The sequence below is a fragment of the Ambystoma mexicanum genome, chromosome 5q, assembly GCF_040938575.1.
Source record: "Ambystoma mexicanum isolate Mex_15411 chromosome 5q, UKY_AmexF1_1, whole genome shotgun sequence".
Lineage (NCBI taxonomy): Eukaryota > Metazoa > Chordata > Amphibia > Caudata > Ambystomatidae > Ambystoma > Ambystoma mexicanum.
The window spans coordinates 1,302,664,638-1,302,691,990 of record NC_090933.1 but is presented as its reverse complement, the minus strand read 5'-3'; the positions used below and the strand labels follow the sequence as shown (position 1 = coordinate 1,302,691,990).

At 47.0% G+C, this 27,353-nt stretch overlaps 1 protein-coding gene across 1 annotated transcript in view; it reads left to right on the top strand.

Moving 5' to 3' along the window:
• The window catches only part of BOP1 (BOP1 ribosomal biogenesis factor), a 696,945-nt gene that overhangs the window by 591,574 nt on the left and 78,018 nt on the right, over positions 1 to 27,353 (top strand). The gene's annotated exons all lie outside the window — the stretch shown is intronic.

The following is a 27,353-nucleotide window of genomic DNA, read 5'->3' as shown; positions in this document are numbered from 1 at the left end:
CAGCAGGCACTGTACCTGGGTGCACAGCTAGACACACTTTCCTGCACAGTGAGACCATCACGAGAACGGGCCGCTACTCTCCTCAACAAGATACGTCTGCCCAGCAGGTCGCTGAACACATCTGTCCGCAGCTACACGTCACTTTACAGAGCTTCCCCCACCAGGGCTGCTAAGATCTGAAATGCCCTGACCCTGGAGCTTAGGCTGACCAAGGAATACAATATTTTTCGGCAGAAACTGAACTTTGCTCTATTAATCTAATATTCTTCAAAGCTCTACCTTGATCGAATTCTTTCCTTGCCTCGCTGGTCTTTCCTGCGTGCTTCTCCCGTTCTGTATGTTTGTCCTTCGTGTTAGCGCACCGTGATGCCTCTGGGCTTCGGTGCCCTGTAAATCAAATAATTAATAATTTTAGGCATGATGTTGTCTTGCATTCCGCTGATCAGCCGCTGCACATGCGCCACCTGCAAGAGTATCTAGATCATATATGGGTGTAAGTTTCCTGAACCTGATCGCATTACACTTACTCCCCAGTTCAGATGCAACCTTCAGTGGTGGTCAGTCGAAACTCACCTGATGTAGGGTGCTCCATTTCAGCTGCCCACTTCCCAAGTCACAGTAACTGCTGATGCTTCCATATAGGGCAGGGGAGCTCCTTCACAGGATCTCCATGCCATGGGCCTCTGGACATAGGAGGAGAAACCTCTGCACGTCAACCTCTTGGAGCTACAGGCAGTTTTCTGGGCCCTGAAGTGCCTCCTGTGACTTAAGGGGAAGGTGGTGTGGATCTTTACGTACAGCACCACCACAATGTTCTATAGCCGCAAGCAGGGAGGAACAATATCCCCACAGCTGTCCGCAGGAGCACAGTCCCTGTGGCACTGGGTTTTGCAACACCACATATTTCTGATGCCGTGCCACCATCAGGGTATTCAGAACCATGGGAACTTCGCTGTTGCTACGAATGGGAGCTACACAGTAATCAACTCCAACAGGACTCCGGTGCTCCTCCACCCGTCCGCCCCAGAGATATACCTCTTTGCAACCCACGGAGGTGAAAAACATTTGCCAGCCGACTTCCACATTCTGGCAGTCTAGGAGATGCATATGGGATATCCGAAGGGGGGAGGGGTGGAATTCCTGTATGTGTATCCTCCAAACCCTGTTGCCGCAAGTAATCAACAATTTCAGACAATATTGGTGCAGACTGATATTAGTGGCCCCTGCGTTGCCACCTCTCCTCAGCGACAATCGGGATATGCCCACATCCAGCACTTGTATCCAGGAACCAAGGAGCTGTGCTCCATCACGACCCGGCCTCACTCAATCGGACGTCCTGGCTCCTGTGTTTTTAGAGTTTGGTGCACTGACACAAAACTGCCAAGACGCCCCAGCTACGGCGCGTGCTTCATCTGCGTTGGCATGCTATAATAGCAAGTGGAAGCGTTTTCGGGTTTGGTGCAGCACAAAATACCTGTAACCCACGGCTGTTCAGCCTCAGGATATTCTTCATTACTGTCTCTGGCGCAAGCAGGACAGGCACTTTCCTCCAACAAACTGCACTTAGCTGCCATCTCCAGGTATACCCACTCAGCTGGAGCTACTTCCCTCTGGTCTCTTCTTGAAGACCGCTTTTTTAGTGGCCGTAACAGCATCATCCCTGAGAGTGGGTGAAATCCAAGATTTTTCTGTCAAGGCACTATACCTGACGTTTCACAGATCATAACTCATCCTGCGCACAAACCCTACATTTATGCCTAATGTGGCGATTGATTTTCACGTTAATGAGCCAGTAATTCTTCCAGTACTCTTCAGCTCTCAAACCTTGCCGGCGGAACGATCTTTACATCCCAATTCTTTCTTACATTGGGCCTTGGGCTGCTGGGAATTTCCAGATGGATCGTTGCATGCATCACCTTTCTTCCACCAACAAGCTGGCAGGCCTCTCCCAGGCAGACCCAGAGCGCACTCCACCAGTGTGGTGGCAGCCACTACTGCTTTCCTCTAGGGGATTCCACTGCTGGACATTTTCAGGGCACCTACATGGAGGTCGGTTCATATGTTTACCAGCTTCTACTGTGTCGACATGTATTCTGCGGCAGAGTCCAGTGTTGGCCACTCTGTTCTTCGTAGCCTGTTTGTGTGAGGTTAATAGGTCTCCAGTGCTAAATTACTGCTAGGAGCTTGCCTCTGCCCTTTATGATGGTTATAATACTGTTTTTGTAATTATTCACATGTGATTCTATGAAAGATCCAATGCAATCCAATAAGGAATATCTTTGGTATCTTTCATTGATCCACATCTGCAACTCTCCATCCTACCCCTCTCTGGCTCTTCTTGGCCTATACTGCCACTCGCGTGCGCTTGCCAACATCTGAAGATGGTCACATCTGAAGATGGTCGGTAGGAATAGAGCAAAGGGAGCTATTCTAATTGGCTATGCTAGAGCACAAAAGTGACTGAGATTTTCAGTTTAAGTTTAAACTGCTCAGTTGCCAAGGATTGCCAGCCTGGTGACGGGGCGTATTCACAGCATGTGAATCTATGAAAGATACCAGTGCTGGAGAACAGGAGTTACATGCAAGTAATCTATTCCTTATGAATGATATATCTATTACAGCATATTAGATTTTGCAAACGAAGGGGAAGGAAGGAAGGAAAGAAAGAGAAAAAAAATCTTTAATCTACATTTTATGAAACAATTAGTTTCTTCCTCATCTATAACTGCTGTGAAACATTTGCATCATGTGGTGATACAAAAATTACATATAATAGTCAACTCGTTTTTAAAAGAAATACATTTGATAAATGATTGAATAATAATTGTCCTATTGTATTGTAGAAACCATCTGTATGGGTATATTTGGCTAATAGTGGGTGCTCCAGATTATATTCTCTAAGAGATTATGCTCATTTGGGGTCGCTGCTGAGCAGCCAACAAAATGGCTGCATAACTTAGCTGCTCCGGCGCCCAACATAAATCCTGGTAACTTCTATCTGCCCACGAGACATCCTTCCGACCTTAAAGATCGTGCAAGCGGTCAGTGATCGTACAGCCTGTGGGCCATTAAGGCACTCCAGTCCATGGACTTGATCATCCAGCCTCTACAATGTGTAGCCATCCTAGGTCGACTGCCTTTCCTCTTACAATGTGCAGCTGAAGTTCAGGGGAGGTACCAAGCCCTTCCTGGGGCCTCCTGCTTCTGTTGCTGAGAGCCACAGCGTGCAGCTCTATTGGGACAGTCTAATCTCCTTCACACTCTTTGAGGTAAGTACGGGTCTGTGTGGTGCCTGTGGCACCTGCCATCTTGTCCTCTCTGAATTAATCCAGCTGCTAGTGCAGGACTCCGTCCGCTCTGTAGCTGCATGGCCGTAGCCATTCACTGGCATTCTGGCTATATTGCGTAGCGGATGAGCGGGAGTGGTTCGGGCCCCCCCCCCCCCCCCCCATGGTCATCCAGTTGCAGGTGACGTACCCTGCATGAAGCAGGGACTGCTACTTGCGCTTTCTGCCTTGGACTGCTGCGCCCTCTGACCCTCTGGGCGAGAAGCAAAGCCTGTGTCCGCTTATCTTAATCACCATGCATCAGTGTGAATGCAGATCTCCATTGAAGCCTATGTCCACTGCCCGACAACTAGGGCCTGGCCTACAGCCTAGGCAGCCAATGCAACTCCTGCTTTGCACTGGGCCCTAACCCTGTGGTGTTTTATATCTGCAGTAGGCTAAATCCCTGACTGGGAACTACATTATTGTAAAGTTGGGAGTCGCCTGGTCCATCACTAGATATACTCAGTCGGCCACACTGTCCTCCAAGGCCTAACAGCAAGAACCAACACCACGGCTGCACCCTGTTGCGACTGAGACCTGCCATCTCCCCAATAAAACAGCACCAACAGATGTATGAATTATACCACGTTCCCCTTGCAAACCCCTCATAAATCAAGGTTTTCCATCCAGCATACAAACAAAACCCCAAGATAATGCTACCCATAGGAGAGGTGAAACTAGAACAGGTCACAGCCTATTATTACTTGGGTATTGCTTTTAAAATCTAATCTCATACTCCAGAGAACCAGAAATGCAATCTTAAGATTTTCACAGGTGCATGGGAGCTGAGCTTTGACTCCGGCCATTGACATTTACAAAATACAGGTGAGAAATGCAGCCAGGAACTGTGCAGAGCTATAGGGGTAACTCAAATGTAGCAACGTTGGATGTAAATGAGAATATGCTTTAAAAAAAGAAAGTTACTCCTCCCCAAGATTACGCCCAGTGCTTACTACATATTGAAACAGATCCAAAAAAACATCAGACAGGAGATGGCATTCAAATCAGTTTTTGACTAGTTTTGCTTGAGGGTTTCCCCAGATCTAGCAAAGTATAAGGGTGCACTGCTAGATATACCGGCTAAGGACAGAGGATTCTAATTCCCTTGGCTTGTATATATTAAATCCGTTTTAGCTTCCCTAGACTTGACGCAGCTATGGCAGACACCCCAAGTTATTAATACTGGGGCAAAGCAGTTGATGAAGAGATCATGCGACAGCCTAACGCAGGCATGTTTTAAAACCAAATGTTACCAACCTTCCCTAGGTCAAGCATACTCAGTAAATAATTATGGTTTTAGTTTTGGGGAGCCAATGGCCAGCTCGTTGTGAGATTTCACATGGGCACCCTTGCTCTGGGTTATTTTACATACTTACCTGCCCTGGCTGCTATGGTATTAAGGAATCTTTAGAACATTTCCTCTTCTTCTGCCCAATATATTCACCCCTCCCAGCAACATACTTAATCTTTGTTAAGGACAAATAACATGTATAACATACGTGATGCACTGAACATGTGTTAATGTGACCTGGGCAGTTGCAAAGTTTATACAGAGAGCGTGGTTAAAGAGGAAAGGGATGCTTTCGTGCTTTGAAAGGAAATATTGAAGGAGTTGAGAATTTGATTGTCACTGAGCACTGCTGATGTTGTACTTTAACCGTTGTATGGTGCTTTGGAACATAAAACCTTTTTTTTCATGGAGCTTTTTAGGAACTCTTTGAAAGTAACTTTGTGATTCGGGACTCTTTGAACTTGCATTGTTGCATAAAGTCAAATATTTCTCATTGTGGCAACTTTTAGGCACACTAATTCGCCCTTTTTGTATACAATAAATTTCAAATTCGTGTCAACTGCAATTGTTATAGCTTCTTTTTAGAAAACATTTGTTGCTCTATATAGAATAACTTGTGCACACCTTACGAACTGACAATAGGTATTCTTGCAATATGTTTTTTAATATTTTTTTTATTGTATTCTGTTAATGAACCTAATTATGTACTGTTGAAGAAAGGTAATTTCTCTGACTTAAGTCATTTACACTGCACATTCTCATCCAATTCCCTCTTCCGCTGCCATGAGTAGGGGATCTGGCAAGAAACACGAACCTATTTGCTCCTTCACAAGTATTCTAGCTGAAACATCCTCCACACCTCCAGATTTCGGGTGCAGGAAGCAATGCAGAATGTGTTTGCTTCTGTGAGCTCTAAGCTGGATGACGGCTCATTTTTCCTCCCTACATGCCAAGCTTAATAGGGCGACGGTCGTATCACTCGGGCAGAAAACAGGATAAGTGAAGCAGAAGATAAACTAATTACGATGGATACCTTACTTCAATCTTGGCGGCTATGTGGGGGAAGCCTTACCCTCTAGCTTTAGCCCTGTTGATGCGTGAAGTGTGTAATTGGTTGGTGTAGCGAGTCCTGGTAGGTCGAGCAGAGGTTGATTTAGTTAGTCTCTGATAGAAATGATGGCACTGTAAGGTTGAGGCATTTGTGGGTGAGGGTAAGGATTTTAAATGTGATGCGCTCTTTAACCGGGAACCAGTGAGCTTCCTGTCTGGCAAGGGAGATATGTTCCCTTTTGGAGAGGCTAGGTGCAGCTTTTAGCGCATTATTTTGTGTGACTTAGAGTCGGTTTAGGTTTTTTGTAGATGTACCTGCTAGGAGGGCATTACAATAGTCTAATTTTGCAACAATGGTGGTGCTAGCTATTAATAGACAATTGGGCTTGGGTGGGTATGGTTTTATGGCATTGATGAGTTTAGTGATATGAGCTGAGGCGGAAGTGATGGTGCTAACCTGCCTTGTCATGTGTAGTGTTGAATCTATGTATACCCCCAGGGTCTTGACAGATGTGGAGACGGGGATGATAGTATTGTCAATGGTGAAATTGGAGTACAGTTTGGCTAATGTATTTTTTTGACCTAGTAGTATGATTTTTGTCTTCTCCCTGTTGAGACAGAAGCCGTTGGCTGCCATCCAGGCCTGAATGGTGGTGTATATGTTATGGAGTACTTCGGTGTCTCTATTGTATGAGCCGGTGAGAGGTAGGAGTACCTGAGTATCGTCCGTGGAATTGGTATCGCTCAAAAACCAGGCCGTCGCTTGTCAAAGGGGGCTTCGTAAATAATTTGTATAAAGTGGGTGCTGTGCAAGAGCCTTGTGGAACTCTGCAGTAGATAGTGGTGGGGGCTGCATTGGATATGTTGGAGAATACTTTCATTGCCCTGCCTTCCAAGAAGGTGACCCATAGAGCTGCATCATTGGAGAAGTTAGCTGATTGGGTGAGGTTAGTGTCTTGTGATCCACCAAATCAAAAGCCGCTGAGAGGTCTAGGAGTAACAAGAGGGGTGGCTTGCCTTTGTCCATGATTTGGGTGATTTGATTTTTGAGATCCACCAAAGCTGTTTCGGTTTCGTGACCTTTGCGGAACCCAGATTGTCTAGTCCTGAGAATGGAGTGAGTTTCAAGGAAATGTTGGATCTGGCAATGGGCAGCTTTGTCCAGGATCTTGAGGAGGAAAGGCACGGTGGTTATGTGTCGATAGTTATTAGGCTGTGGTCTAGTGTACGCTGTTTTAGAAGGGGGCGTACCCAGGCTTCTTAGATTGTGAGTTGACAGTGATTCGAGCATTGAGGTAACTGGCTTTAGATTTGGTGATAGCATCGTTGTACTGTCGAGAGATTAGGGTAAAACAGTTCTTGGTGTTATTGCTAGGGTTGGTTTGCCAATTTTTCAGTGCTTCCCTTTTGCTGGAGCGCAGTGATTGCAGTTCTTCAGTGAACCAGAGTTGGTGTGTAGCAACTTTTTTCTTTTTTACATTCAAGTGGTGCTGTGGAGTTGATGGCTTTGGAGAGGGTCTCTCTGTAAATGTCCGCTGTAGTGTTAGGATTGTTCGAGAATGGGGGGGGGGCTAGTGCTGGGATATCGAGGTAGGGGTGAAGGTTGTCCTGTGTGAGTTCTTTGGAGCTTCTCACTTGAGCAGCTGGGGCTGGTGTGCGGATTTTAGGGGTGGAAGTGGTGGGTAAGGTGAATGTGATACAGTTGCGATTGGTCCATGGCAGGGCTGTGTTAGATGTGATAGTGGTGAGACAATTATGGTCTGCAACACAATCAAGGATGCAGCCTTTGGTGTGTGCAGGGCTTGAGACTTTTTGTGTGAATCCAAGATCGTTAAGCTCTTTAGTGAGAGTGGCGGCAGCTTTGTCTTTGGAGTCGAATCCTAGGTTTAAGTCTTCAAGGAGAATGGTCTTAGTAGAGCCTTTGACGTTATCGCTAAGTGGATGGAGGAGGTGTCCCTCCCCTGTTCCCTCCCTCCATGAGCGCCTTGAAACACTTGCCTTGTGTATAGGCGCTATACAAATAAACATTACCATTGGGATATCACTGCCAAGGTCGGGGGGTGGGGTATTAGAAACAAAGTTACTCTGCAAATACGTTGTTTATATTAATGCATGCATAATATTTGCAGCAAGTGTGGTAAATCGGATATAGGAGGACATTTGTACAGTGATCTTTATTAAAGAAATCAATTAATCCTCCTTTGACCCTACTCCTATGGTGGGTTCCCCATGTTAGAAAACAGCAAACAGGTGCTTGTCAGAATGCCACACAAATCCAGTCCTCTGTATGTACCTGCGCTAAGCTACCAACTATCATACTACTATATAAAGAAAGACCGAAAGAGATTCTAATCTTAAACTTTGGGTTTCTCCCCTTTAGTTAATTTAGTGGTGACTGGTTTTCCGACCCGCACCCAAATAATTCCTACCGTTTCTTCCAACTGCTCTGCTTTGTAGAACCTTCCAAACAAATGAAATGTCTGCTTCTCCTCTGGGTCAAAACACTGTCCCCTTCAGGTAGTCCGTGCAATTTCTAATTCATTCCTTCTCCTTGGATGTATTCTCTTTATGGGTGGAGAGTGATATGTCTCACAAAAACAAAGTTGGTTCTTCACACCTCCTGCTTCTTTCACCTTTTCCTGGGGTATTCTGATAGTTTGCCCCAAGTGAGATTCGGGCCTGCTCAGACCTTTTTGGTCAGTTACTTTTCCACCCCTTTTTGGGGTATTTGTATTTTCAGCCAGTAGTGGGCTTGGTTGCAGACTTGCCATCCTCCAACTCCTCCTGCTCGGATACTGCCGCATACCGGTGTGACAGCAGCGCTGTTCTGAGATGGAGGTCTCCCTTATGGCCCCTGTAGGTCTGCGCACTTACCTTTGCTTCAGTTCACATGGCCTGCTGTCCCGCTGCACCTTTTCTATTTCTGGACATCGGCAGAGGATGACGCCAACGTGTCTGGTTTCAGTCGGATCTGTTTGGTTCTCTGCTTTTCAGGAGTCTTGGCTTCTCTAGAGCAGCAGCTCGCGCGGGAGGCTGTTGGGCTCTGTCCACCACACCAACTGCATGGCTGTCGGCTCCTCTTGAGTGGGAGTATCCCCCTCGGCTGAGAGCCTGCGCAAGCCGGCACTTCCTGATCTTCAGTGAATTCTCTCTTTTGCTCGAGTTTCTGCTTTGAGTCCTTGCTTGGAATTCAAGGGAGTACTCCATTGGTCCCGGTTTGCATATGGTGGTGTAAATAAAGACTGGTCAGAAACCAAGCCGTACACTTAGAGGGGCCGTTTATGTGATTGCCCTGTTCGACTCCCATATAACCAACAAACATGGGGGATTTTGTCATGAGGGGAGGTGGGATGGTATTGTTACTTGGGCATTCCTTGTCCCCAGAATGGTATTGCATAGCAGGCTCAACTTCTTAGTTCCAAATGAGGTGGCTCCCCTTTTGGGAGCAGGGACGAATCCCATGGATTCGTCACACAAGGCATTGCATGCTAAGTGTGTTACCACTGTACAGATACAACTGCAACCAAAAAGTCTGACCAATGCTGCTCTTAATCTGGAATGTCCAGTGTACAAATAATCCAGCTAACACCAGGAGAAGATGGTTGTATACATTGATCATTACCCAAAATACTGATATCCAGAAACGCGCGCCCTGTGAGGAACTAGTGAATCGTTCGCTAAGCGTTGGAGGAAGAACAGATGCTATACTACCAACTCCTCACAAGCTTGTGGAGTGCTGACATTGATGCATCACACACTTCCCTTTCATCAAATCTAATATCGACCCTTTTGGTAGATATACCATTATTTGGAGAAAAACATGCAAGGTCTAAAGTACAATTAATTAATACCTATGGACCCAATATAGACCCTGCATTCTACATAGAATTAGTGCAGATTAGTGACCCTTCAGTTGGCTTCTTAATATTGTGGGGATGGAATTTCAATACCATACTTGACATCGACTTGGACCACTCCACTAAGGACCTTAAAAACGTTCTACTCCTGCGACTGCCATAGGGCAAGCAATGTCACCTTTGAACATAACGGATGCCTGGAGATGCTCTCATACTTCTGCCAAACAATAGTCTTCCTCTTCCTCTGTACACATGTCGCAAATAGATTATTGGTTAATCACTGCTTCACTCCTGGGAGTGATGGATAATTGCTATATGCTGCACCATACCTACTCCAACCATTATCCGATTCTCCTGTTGCTTAGATAACATACACTACGACCCCCACATCTATTATGGAGAGTGGCCCCCTCTGCGCTGCTTGACCCTATATTCGGGTCTACATTGGCTGATGCATTGTTTTTAGACCAAATTATTTGCTTGGAAAGATTAAAACAGAGTTGCTCACATTTCGTACATTCGCTGAGCAAGAGATCTATTATGCTCACAGAGCAACACTCGCTCGCAGAAATTGAGACGCTTCTAAGCCTGGGAGATCACTAGCCTGAGCAATCAAACCGGCAGCTGTTAGAATGACTTATCACAGAGATCAGGTGAAAAGATGGTGTCAGTCACTGATAATGGCTCTTATCAATCGCTCCTTTGCTCAGTATTCTAGGTTGTTATATTTAGACCATTGCACCACATCTGTTGGAGACATAATTCAGTATTTAAATGACAGTGCACTCCTCTATCTGATGAAGCCATTATGTACTTAGATGCTCCACTCACAGTGGAGGAGATAAATGAAGCAATCAAGCACTTGCCTTCGGGTAAAGCTCCTGGATCTGACGGCTTGGAAGCCAAATTCTATGAAGAATATAAACACCTCTTTACACCGCATCTGTTAAGGTATGGGTGGAATCAATGGAGAGGGAATATTACCCTCTTCATTCAGGGAAGTGATCGGAACTGTTCTATTGAAACCGAGCAATCCAGCCAAAGAAATACAAAGATCTTTGCTAAACTGCTTGCCACTAGAATACATCCACTTATGCCACATTTGATACACAGACACCAAGTAGGCGTCATCGCTTCCTGATTGGTCGCTTTGAATTTGCGATGAGTCTTTTGCATCCTGTCACAAATTGACCACATGCCATAGCTGCTGCTGCCACGCTTGGCGCTAGGAAAGCTTTCGGCTCCGTAGACTGATATGATATTAAGAGCCTTTCAGATCGGCCTTATATTTGTTAAATACATTTAACTATTCTATACATCCCTGTTTGCTACGATTTGCAGAAACTGCTTCATATCACCTAATATCACACTATCCAGGGGCAGAAGGCAGGGTTGCCCCTGGTCGACATCACTATGTGCCCTCTGCATTGAACACCAGCTGCACTTAAACATACTAAATCTGGTCATCGATGTCTACATAGCTCAGGGTCTCCTGAGATGTATCATACTCTTACGTCCCGTCCCCTTTCCTCCATACTGTATGGGAGTCCTTTCCAAGGGACAGGAGACAGAACCTTTTTCACCAGAAAAAACCTTCCCCTTTAAATTTAGAGGCGCGGCCCAGGGAGCATGCGCTGCCCTGCCTCTGCCCTCCGTCGCCACACCTCAGTCCACTTTTCCGCATAGACTATAACGGGCCGAATTCACCAGCGCTCCTGGGTTTGGCTTTGGCCATGTAATTCCACGTGCGGATACTTCTTCTGTCTTTTTTTTTGTTGTCTTTTCTATCATTCAGGTCCTCAGGCGTTGCACTCCTCCCCGGCGCATGTCGCCTTCTACAGGGTTCAGTAGGTGTCCATCCTGCACCGGGCTCTTCCCAACTTCAGACCCCCAGGCCCACTGCCTACGTTGCCTTGGGCCAGACTACGGCTGGCAATCATGTCCGGCATGTGACTTGTTGTCCTCGAAGGCGCTGAAGAACAGACTAGCCAGGTGGAGGGAGCTCTTCCAGAATTCGCCGCCAGAGGATCTCAAGAACTTTGTGAAGCATCGACCTAGATCCAAGGTAGGGCCGATATTTTCCAGTGCACCCCGCAGAGACTCCTTGCCAGGGACTCGCCCGCGCGAGAAGGACCGACCAGGTCCTTCTACGGGCACGGGCACGGGCACCGAGGCTTCTACAGCTACCGGCCTCCGGCTCGAGGGGGTCCTCGGATCCTCCCAGACACAGTGTCAAGGGACCGGATGATTCTTGTACCGGGTCTACACCCGAGGGGCTACACACTTTTACCGGCGCAATGGCCGTGGGGCTACGCCCTAACACTGGCAATACGTCCAAGGGGCTATGCCCTAATACCGGCAATACGGTCGAGGGGGTGCCTAAACGCAGCTCTACCGACCACCGGGTCGAGGGTGTCACACCTACTGGGCCGAGACCCGAGGAGCAGGGTAGGCCTCGTGATCCACACGCGAGAGTCTTGGACGAGGCCGGACCCAGCGGGCTGGGCAACATGTCTCAGGCACGTGGCAGGCAGCTCGACAAAATGGCCGCCGTGCCAGACAGGGGCACCCGTCTGCCATTCCACAAATTCGGCGAAGGAGTGTCAAGGTAGGACTGGTCGCAACCAGGTACGTGGCCTACAGTCTACCCTTCATATGCGCAGGGAAACTTTCCCATGCGTCCATACGTACTGGGTACGCAGCGGCTCCAGCAGTCCCCCGCTACCCCGTTGGTACGCCTTACCACCTCTTTGGCCAGTGAGGAGGTGCTCTTCAATAAATTCCTCGGCCTCATGAGGTCTCCTCAGATGGGGGTTATCATCAAAGACGCAGTCAGGAAAGTCCCACCCCCATGCTAACGGCACCACAGACACCTCCATCGGGCTCCCTGACCCCAGTGCAGCCGCCTCCTCCGGCTCTGCAGCCAACTCCGCAGCCTACGCCCGCGGTCTCTGTACCCCAGCCTCCGTCGCCATCTACCTCTCCTCTGCCACAAGATCCTCCAGATCCACAGGATACGGACGTGGAGGAGGATCCGGCCACTCCATCCTCAGCCAGGGCCTTCCATGAACGTCTTACTGGCCTGGCGGAGTACCTAGGCCTCCTTCAGCCTGAGGTCGAACAGCCGGCAGAGGGGGGTTCTGGCTGAAGTCTTCACAAGACACCCCTCTGCCAACACAGGGATTCCACTGCAAACCGATGTCTCCCTGGCCAAGAAGGGTTGGCTCAAGCCCCACTCAGTCCAGGTAGCTGGAGAGACGCACTCTTGCTCTCGACCTGTCCTCAGCCGCACTCCACGGTGATCGCTGCAGCATCACTATACTCCAAGCCTCAGTCGTCCTCAGCCGCCTCCTCTGCGGTGCTGCTAGGCAAGGAGAAGATGATCTTGGAGGTTTACGGCAAGAAGATCAACTCCAACGCCTCCTTGCACCTGCGTCAGGCCCACGCAGATGCCATGCTGGCTGCCGCCAACCAACGTTATGGCGGGAAATTCCGGACTTCCTCCCGGAACTCCCCACCCAATGCCAATCACGCTTTAAGGCGGGTCTTGAGGAGTACAAGCTTGTGGCGCATGACCTCATGGAATCCACAGTGGCGCATATCGATACCTCGGGCCGGGCCATGTGCATTGCCACGGACATGAGGCACACAGCCTGGCTCCGGGCGACGAAATTCAACCCGGACGTCCAGGAGCTCATTCTAGATCTACCGTTCGAGGGGGCGGACCTCTTCCACTCCTCTACGGATGAAGAGCTGGACAAAAAGAACACCAGCTCACAAACGGCAAAGTCCTTGTCCATTCTTACAAAGACCACGCCCAAATCTTACACCCAATCTAAGCAGCGCACAGAGAAGGGTCGTACATATGGAGGGTTCTGCGGCTTCCAGGAATGCTGCTCCAGGCAGCCGGCCCGCTCGCTGTCTCGGAACCGGCGCAAACAAAGGGGGCGGGTTGTGGAGGAAGTGCTTTTTCCAGTCCCCCTCCTCAGCCTCAGAAGTAAAGAAGGCATGACACGCCCCTTCAGGTCCACGTGTCTCCGGTGGGCTGGGTAGGCTTGCTCTTCATGCGCATTTCTGGCAGCAGAATTTCCCGGACCCCTGGATCCTCTCTGTAGTATCCACAAGGTATTGCCTACCCATCCCAGCCTCTCCTTCCTCCTTCCCTCCACTCCCACAGGTTGGGATAGCAACTCTTTTGGCAGAGATCTGGTCGCTTGTAGAGAGCCAGGCAGTGGAGCAAGTTCCAGCCTCCATCTCCTTACCCCTGCAAAAATTGAAAATGGTTACAGCAGCTTTTATAGCGGAGACATTGGACAAGGGAGACTGGATGTGCTCCCTAGACCTGAAGGACATGTACCTACATGTCCCAATTTGGCGGCCCCATCATTCTTTCCTACGGTTCAGGATCATGGGCTACCATTTCCAATACAAGGACCTCCCATTTGGCCTCAACTCTGCCCCCAGGATCTTTACCAGACTCATGTACGCAGTAGCGGCCCTCCTCAGAGAGCAGGTCCTCCAGATCTATCCATACCTCGACGACTAACTCGTCATGGCTACATCTCCAGAGGCGGTTCACCACTCCGTCCATGCCCTTATGAACACACTGCACGACCTGGGCTTCTCGCTCAACCTCAAGAAGTCCCAGCTGCTCCCTATGCAGACTGACATTCCTGGGACTCATTTGGGACACGTGCTCCGAGAGGATCTTCCTGTCGGAAGACAAGATCTCAGTCATCTGGAGGGCCACCCTCCACTTCCTCAGCAGAGTGGTGACCTCGGCTTGGTGGCATCAACATCTCCTGGGTCTACTAGCATCGGGTTTGCTAGCCGTCCCACAGACGAGACTAAGGATGAGAAAGATTCAGCTGCACTTCACGGCCTCATGGAGTCAGGAGCGGGGCTCTCAATCCGAAATGATCAACATTCCTCCATCCCTCCACCCGGACCTAATTTGGTGGTCCAGGGACTGCAACCTATGGACTGGCAAGCCCTTCCAGCTGCCTTCTCCGCATGCCACCATCACCACAGACTCCTTGGTAGAGGGCTGGGGAGCCACCCTGGACGATCTCTTGGTCCACAGCACCTGGACTCGACAGGAGCAGGAATTCCATACCAATTGGTTGGAGCTGAACGCCATCTGGCTAGCGCTCAGAGCATTCCTACCACTTCTCAAGGGCCAGGTTGTCCTCATCCAGACAGACAAATCTACCAGCATGTACTACGTCAACAAGCACGGAGGCTCCAGAATCCCTCCTCTGTGCAGACTCGCGATCAGCATGTGAGAATGGGCCTTGGAAAACGAAATATACCTCGCAGCAGTCCACCTCCCTGGGAAATCCAACCTGGAGTCGGACAGGTTCAGCAGGCTGGGAGCAGACAATTACGAGTGGCAGCTAAACAACCTCGTTATTCAGGAGATCTTCAACAGGTGGGGTCACCCCCAAGTGGATCGCTTTGCCACCTGGCACAACAAGAAGTGCCCCTAGTTTGCATCCTGGCAGGGACAGGGCCTCCGCTCTTGGGGAGACGCATTACACCTCCAGTGGACTGGCATGAAGACCTACGCCTTTCCTCCCACTCCCCTGAGCCACAGAGTACTTTGCAATATCAAGGAGTCACACCAACTCCTCATCATTCTGATTGCTCCATGGTGGCCGTCCAGACCATGGTTTTCGGAGCTCATCAGCCTCGCGGAGGTGCCCCGCACCTCCCGACGGGCCCAGCGCATCTTCTGGCACAGCAGGGGGACATGATCATCCACCCCTGATTAGGGAGGCCTTGCTGCCGCTGATTTAGTAATAGCTTGGTACAATGTTTCACATTTTCACACTGTAAACCATGTAGACCATGATATGTTACATGTTGACGTTGAACGACATGGTTCCATTCTGTACAATCTATAATCTGTAATATTCAATGATTGCAATAATACTTGCATCTTTGACTCTGTCAAAGTCATAGTCGGTGCTTGTGCCAGACTGTTCAGCCGTCACATATACCCCTATGGTATTTTCCCCATCTAACCTCTTCATTATGCAAAGACATACAGACTAGATGGGATACAGAAAAATGATTCACGCTGGGTGATTGGTCTCTGAGGTTATGTTTGTATCGTTGGAAGATTCCATCAGTGACATGGGTAACCTTGCATTACCGATTTTACAATATGTGTGCGTGAGAGCAGCGTTCACAAGGAAATGGCCAACACTAACCCCCCTTCGAACTTGAATCGCACCCATGCATCAATTTCATTGGACATAAAATGGGGCAGCGTAGAATAGTCTCAGCGCTATACAGACTAGTCACTCACTGTACATTGGACCATACTCTCACACAGGGAGGGCTGGAGCCCTGCCCCTCATCATCCGCTCCCATTGGAGCTAAGGAGCACATTGTCACGACTCGCTCCCTTCGCTCCCGTTCCCACCACTTGGGGGCATGATTTGGGGTTTATTCCCTACTGGACCTTTCCTCCAAACCTTATGCTACAGTGCTGTGATGAATTGGGAGCGCTAAATCCCTATTTTCCAAGCTACTTCCCTTCCGGATCCATTCCAGGTTTTTGGCAGCCAGCATGCTTCTTTAACCAAATGACTATGCTTCCCAGAATGCCTGGCCCACTGCTCCACCTCCACCCTTGCAGGACAAGGTTGGGTGGAGGATAGGTAACAGCTGTGGCTGCAGGTGCAGCAATCAGCACACCTGAGGCGTGTGCTCGTTAAGCAGCTTTAAAAGCCTCAGTCTTACTTCAGTCCAGCGCTGGTCATCGTTTGCAGTGTTCCTGTTTGTGACTAGTCCCTTGTTCCTTGCCTTTGTACCTAGTTCCTAGTTCCTGTTTTCTTGTTCCTCCGCCCTGAATCTCAGATTCATGCGCTAATTGATTTCTGCTCCCTTGATTCCCTTTTTGTCTTCCTCTGTTTGCAGGCAGCATTTCTCAGTGCTTTCCCCTTTTAGATGCAGCCCAGTTTGTCTGTGTTCTATATTTATTTGACTCTGTCCTTTGCTGCTGTAAACCTGTATGCCTTAGCCTTCCTCTTAGATTAGCTTCCTGTCTTTTCCTTGGAGGGGTAGGGAGAAGTTTGCATTGGTTATTTCGTTTTTCCCTGCTCCTGATCCTTACTTTCTATTGGGATCCATTCCATGTTTTCCATTGCACTTCTGCATTTATTTCCCATTTGATTATTAGGTGTGGTGTGCGGTTGTAGCTAGCTCCTGTGTGAATGCTTATGTTTTCCTCACTAATTTGTAATCACTATTCCAATTTAGGTATTTAGTTTTCCTCCCATTGCTGTTCTAGCCTTTCTGGGTCCCAGTTTCATCAACAGGATTCGTGGGCTAGCTGACATTCAAGAGGTTTATCTCGTCCTCGTGAGTACAGTTCTTTAGTTCCCTTATTTAATACCATCAAGAGTGTTAGTTCACAGATCCTGTCATTGCTTGCCCTCCACGTGGGTTTAGCGCTGTCAGTACCTGTAACAGCAATTGGGGGTAAGGCGCTTTCCGACTTTCCTCGCGGTCAGGTGCTTACCCCACATCCCTTTTCATATATTGGTTTTGTTGTCACACTCTATTTGCACTCCTGGGTTCTAGCATACATGAGTCATTGTTCCTGTCTGCACGTAGTTTAATTCGAAGCTATTCACTGTGTGATTTAGTGCACATTTCCCTTGCCATATTCGCTGCCTTTGTACTCGCCTGACTAATCCTGACACACATCGCCTCGACGACGACGAAGGTACCAGGGCCGTGCAACTGCACCCCCTGCCTTGCCCTGCCTCTGTCTCCCCCTCTGAGGGCCAAGCAGCTCATCATCCATTTTTCATAAAAAAGCCCCGTATTGTTTATTGAAGCAGCAAGCGTGCGAGCGCCTCCTAGAATGGCCGCCGCGCCATCTGGCGTCTTCGGCTGCTAAGCAACCTCGCCAGCTGATCCGTGTGCGGAGCGCCTCGGATTGGCTCCGATTGCCCATTTCCCCCAGCCAGCAGCAGGGGAAGGCGAGAGCCGGCCCGCCCACCTCAAGGCCCGCCACGACAAGGCTGGAGCCTGTCTCGCCGCACAAGTCGCAAGGCGCAAACCCCTGCCCGTCACTACTACCCTCGGGGAGATCTCCCACTACCCCACGGAACGCTGAGCAGCACACACCTGGTGCACCACAAGGACACTCACACCGCCGTATCCGAACCAAAAATGGAATGAGACCCATGCCAAGCAAAGACTTGCCCACCGTTCTGGGCCATCAGTAAGCATACTATGCAATGTCTATTACAATGTTGCCTACTGAACACTTGCATTGTCCTCTGTTACTTCCCCCCGTCGTGCCTCCTACTCTACACCATGCCCTCACCCTACATCTATAACTGCTCATCCAACTGAGAGCCTACCATATTTTAGCCAGGCATCTCATTCTTGCGCACACTCCCCACCACCCACGCGCATTGCCCTCCCATGCCTCACGACTGTGCATGTACACCTAGCGTGAAGTCTAACGTGCATATTCTTATGTCCTGAGCCCAAAGTTGAATCTGCATACTTTCATGTCTTGAGCTTAAAGTCGCATCTACATACTTTTATGTCTTGAGCCCAAAGTTGAATCTGCATACTTTTATGTCATGAGCTTAAAGTCGCATCTACATACTTTTATGTCTTGAGCCCAAAGCTGAATCTGCATATTTTTATGTCTTGAGCCCAAAGTTGAATTTGCATATTTCTATGTCCTGAGTTTAGAGTCACATCTGCAGCATCCCACATTCTTAGCCTAAAGTCGACTCTGCCCTAGGCTACACCCACTATGCCCAACATGGCCCCCACCCACCCTGCTAAGCTCCCATGCTCGGACTCCATCCGCCCTACTCCGTTCCTACCTGCTCTACGCACACTAGAGCGTCTTAGCCACCAGTACCCATCCACTAACACTATCCCAAACCCCATACCCACAGCTAGAAGCACAGCCCAAACAATACCAGTGCACACAAGAAACGCCAGATTAGGAGCCCGCACCACCACAGCTCACACTAATAACCACCACAAACTCACACTGCAACCACACACCAAACCCTCTATCTCTTATCCCACCTCACCCCAACACCCTTCCAACAATCTCCACACCAACACCACCAAACACAATCACAACCTTGCCAAGCCAAGCACAGACAACCCCCCCCCCCCCAATTCAGCTAGCCCTCATCAACGCCAGATCCCTACAAGCGCACGCCACAGAAATACACAACCTAATCTCTGACCTCGAGCTAGACGCCCTAGCCATTACAGAAACTTGGTTACATGAAGCCTCTGGTCCCGCCATATGCCAGGCCCTCCCCCCTGGATACACCATCCTCCGGCAAGATAGACCAAAACACAAAGGCGGAGGAGTGGCACTTATAATCAAAGAAACACTAAAGGTTAGACAAACCAAATCTATCTCACTCGAGAACGACTTCGATGCCCTATCAGTAAAAATCTCCCTCTCCCCTAATGACACCATTACAATGCACATTATCTACCGACCCCCAGGCCCACTCCTGAACTTCCAAGCCGACATCCTACACCTACTAGGGAACAATCTCAAACCCAACACTAAAGCCTTACTCTTAGGAGACCTGAACCTCGGCTTTAATGACACAAAAGACAAACGCAGCAAAACCCTTGCGAAAGCCCTTCTAGACCTACAATTCATCCAGAGAGTCGACTCGGCCACTCACACCAAAGGCCGCATACTAGACTGGCTAGTCGACCATAACTGCAGGGTAGACATCAGTTCTAACACACCACAACCATGGACCGATCACCACCTTATCCATTTTTACATCCCAACGAAGACAGACATTAGTCAAATCCTTCCTATGCCAGCTGCTCTAGCCAGGTTTAAAAAGCTACTCTCCAAAGAAAGGATGTGCCCACTCTTAGAAGTCTCAGCACTAGCATCGCCCACCTCCAACGACCCCAAAGAACTAGTAGCACTCTACGACACCACCATTAAAGAGATCATTGCCCCACTAGAAACAAAAAAAGCAAAAAAACTCTTCCACGCTAACTCATGGTTCAACCAAGAACTACGTGACCTAAAAACACTCAAAAGACAAGCACTCAAAAAATGGCAATCACACCCTCCACCCCCCTACGCGACTCATACTCAACTATTACCAAGCAATACAAAAATTCCATAGCCAAAGCTGACGCATACAACACTAGAATCGACAATGCCCAATCACATTCAAAAGAATTATTCGCGATTTTCAATTAACTAGTCACACCGCCAGCCTCCAAACACCAAACAATCAAAGATGAGAACTGGTGTAACGACATCCAAAAAGCTATGCTAGACAAAATTGACTTACTCCAAAAGAAAATCAAAGCCAACCTCGACAATCTACCAAAGTCTCCACACAAAACACAGACTGCCCCCAGCCCCAAGCACTCCCCCCAAAACAAACACAACAACAATTTTCCACCACCTTTCACTTTCAGAAATTTATCTACCTTTGAGGTCCTACGCATCATGAAACAAATCAAACCTTCACTCTGCAAAGGGGACATCTGCCCAGCAAACATAATCAAAGACTGCTCTGAACCCCTAGCCCACTTCATTGCTACCTTCATTAATGCCTCTTTCGCCACCGGCACAGTACCCTCTTCCCTCAAAGAAGCTTGGGTTCGCCCACTACTAAAAAAACCTACGCTAGACCCGGACTCACCCAACAACTACAGACCCATCACAACAGTGCCATTCCTGCTGAAAATCCTCGATAAGGCTGCATACCTACAGATACAAGTTTACCTTGAATCTCACAACATCCTAGGTAAGAGACAGTCTGGTTTACGCCCACGCCATGGCACAGAGTCAGCACTACTCGACCTTAAGAACCAACTCCTAAAAAACATGGATAAAGGCAAATGCGCCATCCTCCTACTCCTTGACCTGTCAGCCGCGTTCGACTTAGTCGACCACAAAACACTAAGTACACATCTCACCAACACGGCCCACTTCTCATCCAATGCCACAGCTTGGATCTCATCCTTCCTGGAAGGCAGAGCTATGAGAGTTTACTCAGACCAAGCGTCAGCCACCCCCTCGCCAATCAACTGTGGAGTTCCACAAGGGTCTTGCACCTCCCCGACTCTCTACAACCTATTCACGCTCCCACTATTCAACGACTTAGAAGAATTCGGCATAACGTTCGCCAACTATGCCGACGACACTCAAATCCTTCTCCCACTAACTGGTGACTATGAGCAAGACCTGAAAACCCTACAAAATATTTATGCCATTATCCAGGCATGGATGGCAGCCAATGGCCTCTGTCTCAACGGAGACAAGACAGAGATCCTACTAGTAGGCCCTAAAGAAACCCTCAACAAGCTAGACAAGAAATACAGTACTTTCCTCATCGAGAACTCAGTAATCTCCGTATCCCCAGCTGTAAAAACTCTGGGGGTATACCTAGACTCCACCCTGTCCATGGACAGACATGTCAGCTACATCTCCTCAGCAGCCCTTACAACCAAGATAATCAATGCAGTAAAGCCCCACCTGTCCACCACAAACCGCCTCAACATCGCCAGAGCGACTATAGGCGCGAAACTAGACTACTGCAACGTCCTCCTGCTAGGTACCTCGGCCAAAAACATTAACAGACTCCAGATTGCACAAAACAATGCCCTGAGAGCAGCCCTCAATATACCAAAGAGAGAACACATCTCCCTAGCAAGACAAAATGCCCATTGGCTCCCAGTTAAAGAGCGCATTCAATTCAAGACTCTCACAATCACACATAGATGCATAGCTCAAACCGCCCCTAGCTACCTCAATGAACGGATACAACCAGTCCAATCACTCAGACCCAAAAGGGACCTATATGCCAACCAACTTACAATCCCTCACTTCACCAGAGTCAAAGCTGGCGGCTCGAGCTTCGAAGTCCTAGCGCCAAAAGCTTGGAACTCCTTTCGCCCAAGCTAAGAGCAGAAACATCCCACACAGCCTTCAGAAAAGCCTTGAAAACCACTCTATTTAAGTGAAACCCAGTTTCCAATTGTATCGCATGCAATATTGTCTGTAAATTACTACTGTATCATGGCTATGGTTCCTATGTAACCCTGGAACCACAGCCATTCCTTTAACCGATTCAACATGCCAAGTAAACCTTCTTGTAACAGCGCCACAATGCCCCAGGGCAGCTGCTGCGCTTTAAAAATGCAAATAAATAAATAAATAAATGAAAAATCAATCTCGGACACAAGATATCTGACGAAATCTGGAAAAGAAGGGGTAAGTTGATTAAGGGGGTATCTCTAAATGTTAGATACCGTTTCATTCAGTTTGAGTTCTCAGTAGACTACACTCCAAGTCAGCTAGAGTCCCAAGGTTCTCCCCTAACTCTGGCAGTACGTGCCACAATGCACCTGCGAATTTCATGCAGATGTTCTGGCTATGTCCTCAAGAGGCTCTCTTCTGGACCAGGGTATCCACCACGCGGTTTGAAATAACAGATACACCACTTTCATTTGCTCCACTTAAATAACCGCTGGGTGATTAAGACAAGACAGCTATCGTCAAGCGTGGCTTTTTGGACCTAGCTTGCCTAATCGTCAAGAAATGTATCCTACGACACTGGAAATCAATAGGGAGGGCCCATCCCGGTAGAGTGGCTGCTTGGCCTGGCTTACGCTAATGACCATTAAGTAATTTATATTTCTTTATTACCATCTTCCAATTGGCCCAAGCATGTATGGAAAGAGTATCGAAGATATGACCAATGCAAAAGATGTTACTTGTTTCCATTTCATAATTATCCACGAGCTACATTACTCATATGAACGTTTTAGTCTCCTGTTCATTCATGCTGTAGTTGATAGTTGTAATTATGTTTTTTTCTGTCATTGTAAATTGCCGATAATGAAAGTTTTAAAGAAATTGTTCATTTGGAATCCTTGAGTTCTTATATTATTGCATTTGTATTGGTGAATCCTAAAAATCTTACCTATGTAATTGTATATATAGAATCTATTTTTTTAATTTTTTTTATTAATGCTCTTTCCTATTGGGTTTGTGCTTCAATTAAGTATTCTAACAAAAAGCAGAACATGTTATGTTTTAGTTGAAGTTTAATTAATCAAATTAAGGTAATTCCTGTCATACAATATCAAGGTTACTTTTTTGTAAATTCTTCTTCCAATTATCTACTATTTATGGTCTTTTCTATCACATTGTTTCTCTGTCAATTGCCATCAAATGTCTTTTATTATTCTTGAGTGATTTGCTGTGTTGCATAAGTATATGTGTGAACAGAAAGAGGCATGCTGATTAGATTTATTATTGTGTTTAGTTTGGTTTTTCTGGTCCTGGACCAGGCCCAGCCAACCTCTTTTGATGCTCCTGTTAAGCAATGTCTCCACCTCACAGGACGGGATATCCCCCCCCCCCTATCCCCCTCACTCCCCACCCTCCCACACACCCTCCAAGGGGATTGGGCTGTTAACTAACTTCAAAAACATGTATGCCAGAATACTATACCTCGTCCACACCAGGGTACTGATAACCAGAGGCTCTTAAGATTAGCAGACAGAGGACGGGCTGAGTTGGAGTAGCGTGGGGCAGAGGTAAAATCAACCTTGAAATCATTGCCTCTGAAAGTGCCTTGAAGTCTGTGCTTGATGCTTTTGAGCATGAACAAGACAAAAGGTTGTTGCAGTGGTCCTGTTGGCCAGACCCCTGCCACTTTGAGGGTGACTTGTGACTACACTTTCTATCTTTTCCCAAAGACACCTTTTTAATTACATTGCTGCTGAAATATCACCCCTCTGTCGCTGCCTACAAGACCCAAAGTGCCTTAATGTCTGCATTCTCTGTGCCCTCGCCAACCAGGGGTTTTTAGTCTTTTTAATTGTTTCTTTTTGTTTGGTTAAAAGTCCTTTTTTTATAGAACTTCCCTGTTCAGTAGGTTGAGTTTGGCAGAGATGAAATATATTAATAAACTGCTAGTAATCCAGATATCTGCTCCTTCTATCCGTGTACACCTGAAACTTGCCATTCACCTGATCTGTTATAAAAGCCTATCTCTTTGGTTTCCGTTGAGCACTAGTGATGAATTGGCTTTATACTAAATAATATTTTGGGGAATTGCCCAGGATTTATCAGGGAGCAATTGCAAATGGTTGAAATTCATCAGAATATGTTGCCAGTCTTAAATCTTGACTGTGGAAGGAGCCTGATTACATGGGTGGTGAAATTGTACGAAGGGTGTCTGTTAATTATGATTTGATGATTTGTATAATAGATATGATTATTGATTTAGAGGTTCATAATACGATTTAATGTATTTGTTTTTAAATGTTTGAATATGTATTTATTGCATTTTGCACTTGATGGCTTTTAGCCGAATCAAGCTATTGTATTGACGGTTGATTGGGCATTCTTTTAATTTTAAATCATTGGACTCCTGTTTGGGTTGCTACTGTTATCAGCTTGCATCCCCTTCAAAAGAGTATAGCCTGCACACCAAAAGAGCCATGCATTTGTAAATGTCCAAAGATCAAGTTGGGTTAACTTGGCCTCAATGCCTGCAGTGTTCCAAGCTAATAATCTCAAAACGTGCGATGGTTGAGGTAAGCCAGTAATAGTTTCACTTCCAAGTACCCTGCATATTACTGATCGAATGCTCACTTGGCCACTATTAGATTCCAGATCACCTAAAGCAAGAGTTTTTTTTAATTGTTATTGTTATTGTTATTTTGCATTTATATAGCGCCTTATATACCATTGGTATGGTCTGAAGGCGCTGGTAGGTTGAACGCCCTTGGGAACCGAAGTTCATATCAGTAGAGAGAGTAGAGAGAGTCAAAAAGGTGCGTGTGAGCACCGGGTATGTGTACAGCTCGTGCAGTATCAATGTAATAGCTGCTTTCTAGCGGTAGGTGTGGTGGTTGAGAGGTCAGGAGTATGTGTTCGTTCTGGCAGGATTAATCCAGATCGGATGTGGCTGCGTTAGGCCTGAGGAGAACGCCTCGCTGGGGGGTGTGTAACCAGCAGTGATTATTTAGAATGATGTGGAGAGAGCGGCGAATGTTGATATGAGAACAGTTATACCGAATGGTGTCATAGTATCTCTGTGTTCTAGTTGAGTGGTGATGTAAGGAGAGAGTAAGCGTGTTGGTGAGATATGATGGGTTTCATGCCCTTTCAGAGACTTCTACTTCACAGGGAGGCTATTGGGGACACTTCTAAATTCAACTTCATAGAGAGGCTATTGGGCACATTTCTAAATTTAACTTTCACAGAGAGGCTATTGAGCACAATTCTAAATGCAACATTTCACAGCTATTGGGTGCACTTCTGAATTCAACTTTCTAAATGTACTTCTAAATTCAACTTTTCACAGAGAAGCTATTGGCTACACTTCTAAATGCAACTTTCTAAATGTACTTCTAAATTCTACTTTTCACAGAGAGGCTCTTGGGCACACTTCTAAATTCAACTTTCCACAGAGAGGCTATTGGGCACACTTCTAAATTCAACTTTTCACAGAGAGGCTATTGGGCACACTTCTATATTCTACTTTTCACAGAGAGGTTATTGGGCACTCTTCTAAATTCAACTTTCCACAGAGAAGCTAATTGGGTACACTTCTAAATGCAACTTTCTAAATGTACTTCTAAATTCTACTTTTCACAGAGATGCTATTGGGCACACTTCTATATTCTACTTTTCACAGAGAGGCTATTGGGCACACTTCTATATTCTACTTTTCACAGAGAGGCTATTGGGCACACTTCTAAATTCAGCTTTTCACAGAGAGGCTATTGGGCACCTTTCTAAATTCAACTTTCCACAGAGAAGCTATTGGGTACACTTCTAAATGCAACTTTCTAAATGTACTTCTAAATTCAACTTTTCACAGAGATGCTATTGGGCACACTTCTATATTCTACTTTTCACAGAGAGGCTATTGGGCACACTTCTATATTCTACTTTTCACAGAGAGGCTATTGGGCACACTTCTAAATTCAACTTTTCACAGAGATGCTGTTGGGCACACTTCTATATTCTACTTTTCACAGAGAGGCTATTGGGCACACTTCTAAATTCAACTTTTCACAGAGAGGCTATTGGGCACCCTTCTAAATTCAACTTTCCACAGAGAAGCTATTGGGTACACTTCTAAATGCAACTTTCTAAATGTACTTCTAAATTCAACTTTTCACAGAGAGGCTATTGGGCACCCTTCTAAATTCAACTTTCCACAGAGAAGCTATTGGGTACACTTCTATATTCTACTTTTCACAGAGAGGCTATTGGGCACACTTCTAAATTCAACTTTTCACAGAGAGGCTATTGGGCACACTTCTAAATTCAACTTTCCACAGAGAAGCTATTGGGTACACTTCTAAATGCAGCTTTCTAAATGTACTTCTAAATTCAACTTTTCACAGAGATGCTATTGGGCACACTTCTATATTCTACTTTTCACAGAGAGGCTATTGGGCACAATGTAAAATAAACACCATCAATATGGCTATTTTCCAAGTGTGTATTTTACCAAAGTTGTTCTACCACATGTTAAGACAGAATTTCCATTTTGTGAGTTTTGTAGGTCCACTTTCGTTTCCCTTTGTTTTTGCTTTTTCCTTTTTGTTTTTTGGATCAGTGACCTATTGTTGGTGGTCTGAGGGACTTTTGCCGACGGCCCCCTGCCACTGCATCCTTTTTTCGCTGACTAAGCCTATAGTGTCATGGGTGCGCATAAGACCCCCAGTCTCAGGGTGTGCTTCTGAAGCACCCTGTTTGTGCCTTAGGGTGATTATATCACTCTACCTTTGTTTGAGCTGGTGTATATTGCAGGCAAAATCACATCCCGTAGTGGTTGAATCTGTATTGAGTGGTGGGTTTAGGAGCCAACCGGATTAGCTGGCTGCCTAACCCTTTGTTTTAAGAAACCTAGCGTGTGGGGAGTAGTGGGGGGTGGGTGAAGGGGGGCGGGGTGTGTGTGTGTGTGTGTGTGTGTAAACCGCAGAAGCAGGGCTTTAACAAGCTTTGGCAAAGCCAACGGTTTTGGCTTTTGTGGAGACATGTGATGGGCATTTATCAGGCTCTTCCATATTGATACTTTCTTGCCATAAGATGGCAATGGCTTGAAAATGGTGCAGTTTCCTAGGCAAATGATGGCAGTACCGGGCAAAGGCCCATGTAATTCTTATACACAAACCAAAACTGTTGGCTTGATCAATACTCGTTTTTAACAGGGCTTCAGCGCAAGGAACAGCTATAAATCATTACACCAGTAGCGCATTTACAGCTGCAGTGAGACCATTTATCTGTCTGCATAGACATAACAGTGGCAGGCCAATGTTTGTTGATGGTGCTTGCTCAAAGAGATCCCACAAGGATGTGTTTTGGGCCGGGAAGGGGAAGGTACTACTGGTTGGGAATGGCCATAGGGATTAGTATGGCCATGGCAAGTGAACAGGTGGGTAAAGAACAAAACATCTGCAAGCTGTTTTGCTTCTCACATGTCTCCCAGTAGTACTCCAATGCGAGAACTTCCTCTTAAGCCCAGCCTAATATCTAAAAGTAAAAAGAACTGTCTAGGTCCTTAGAAAGGTAATTATTTACTTGGACTAGAACAAGGTCACAGGAGGATCCACTCAACAACCGAGCATGGTGGGTGAGTGGGGAGAGGAAATAATGTATGTTTGGCACCCTGAATGAGTTCAGTGCATGGTGGTTTGGTGGGGAAAGGAAATAATGTATGTTTGGCACCCTGAATGAGTTCAGTGCATGGTGGTTGGGTGGGGAATGGAAATGTATGTTTGGCACCCTGAGTGAGTTCA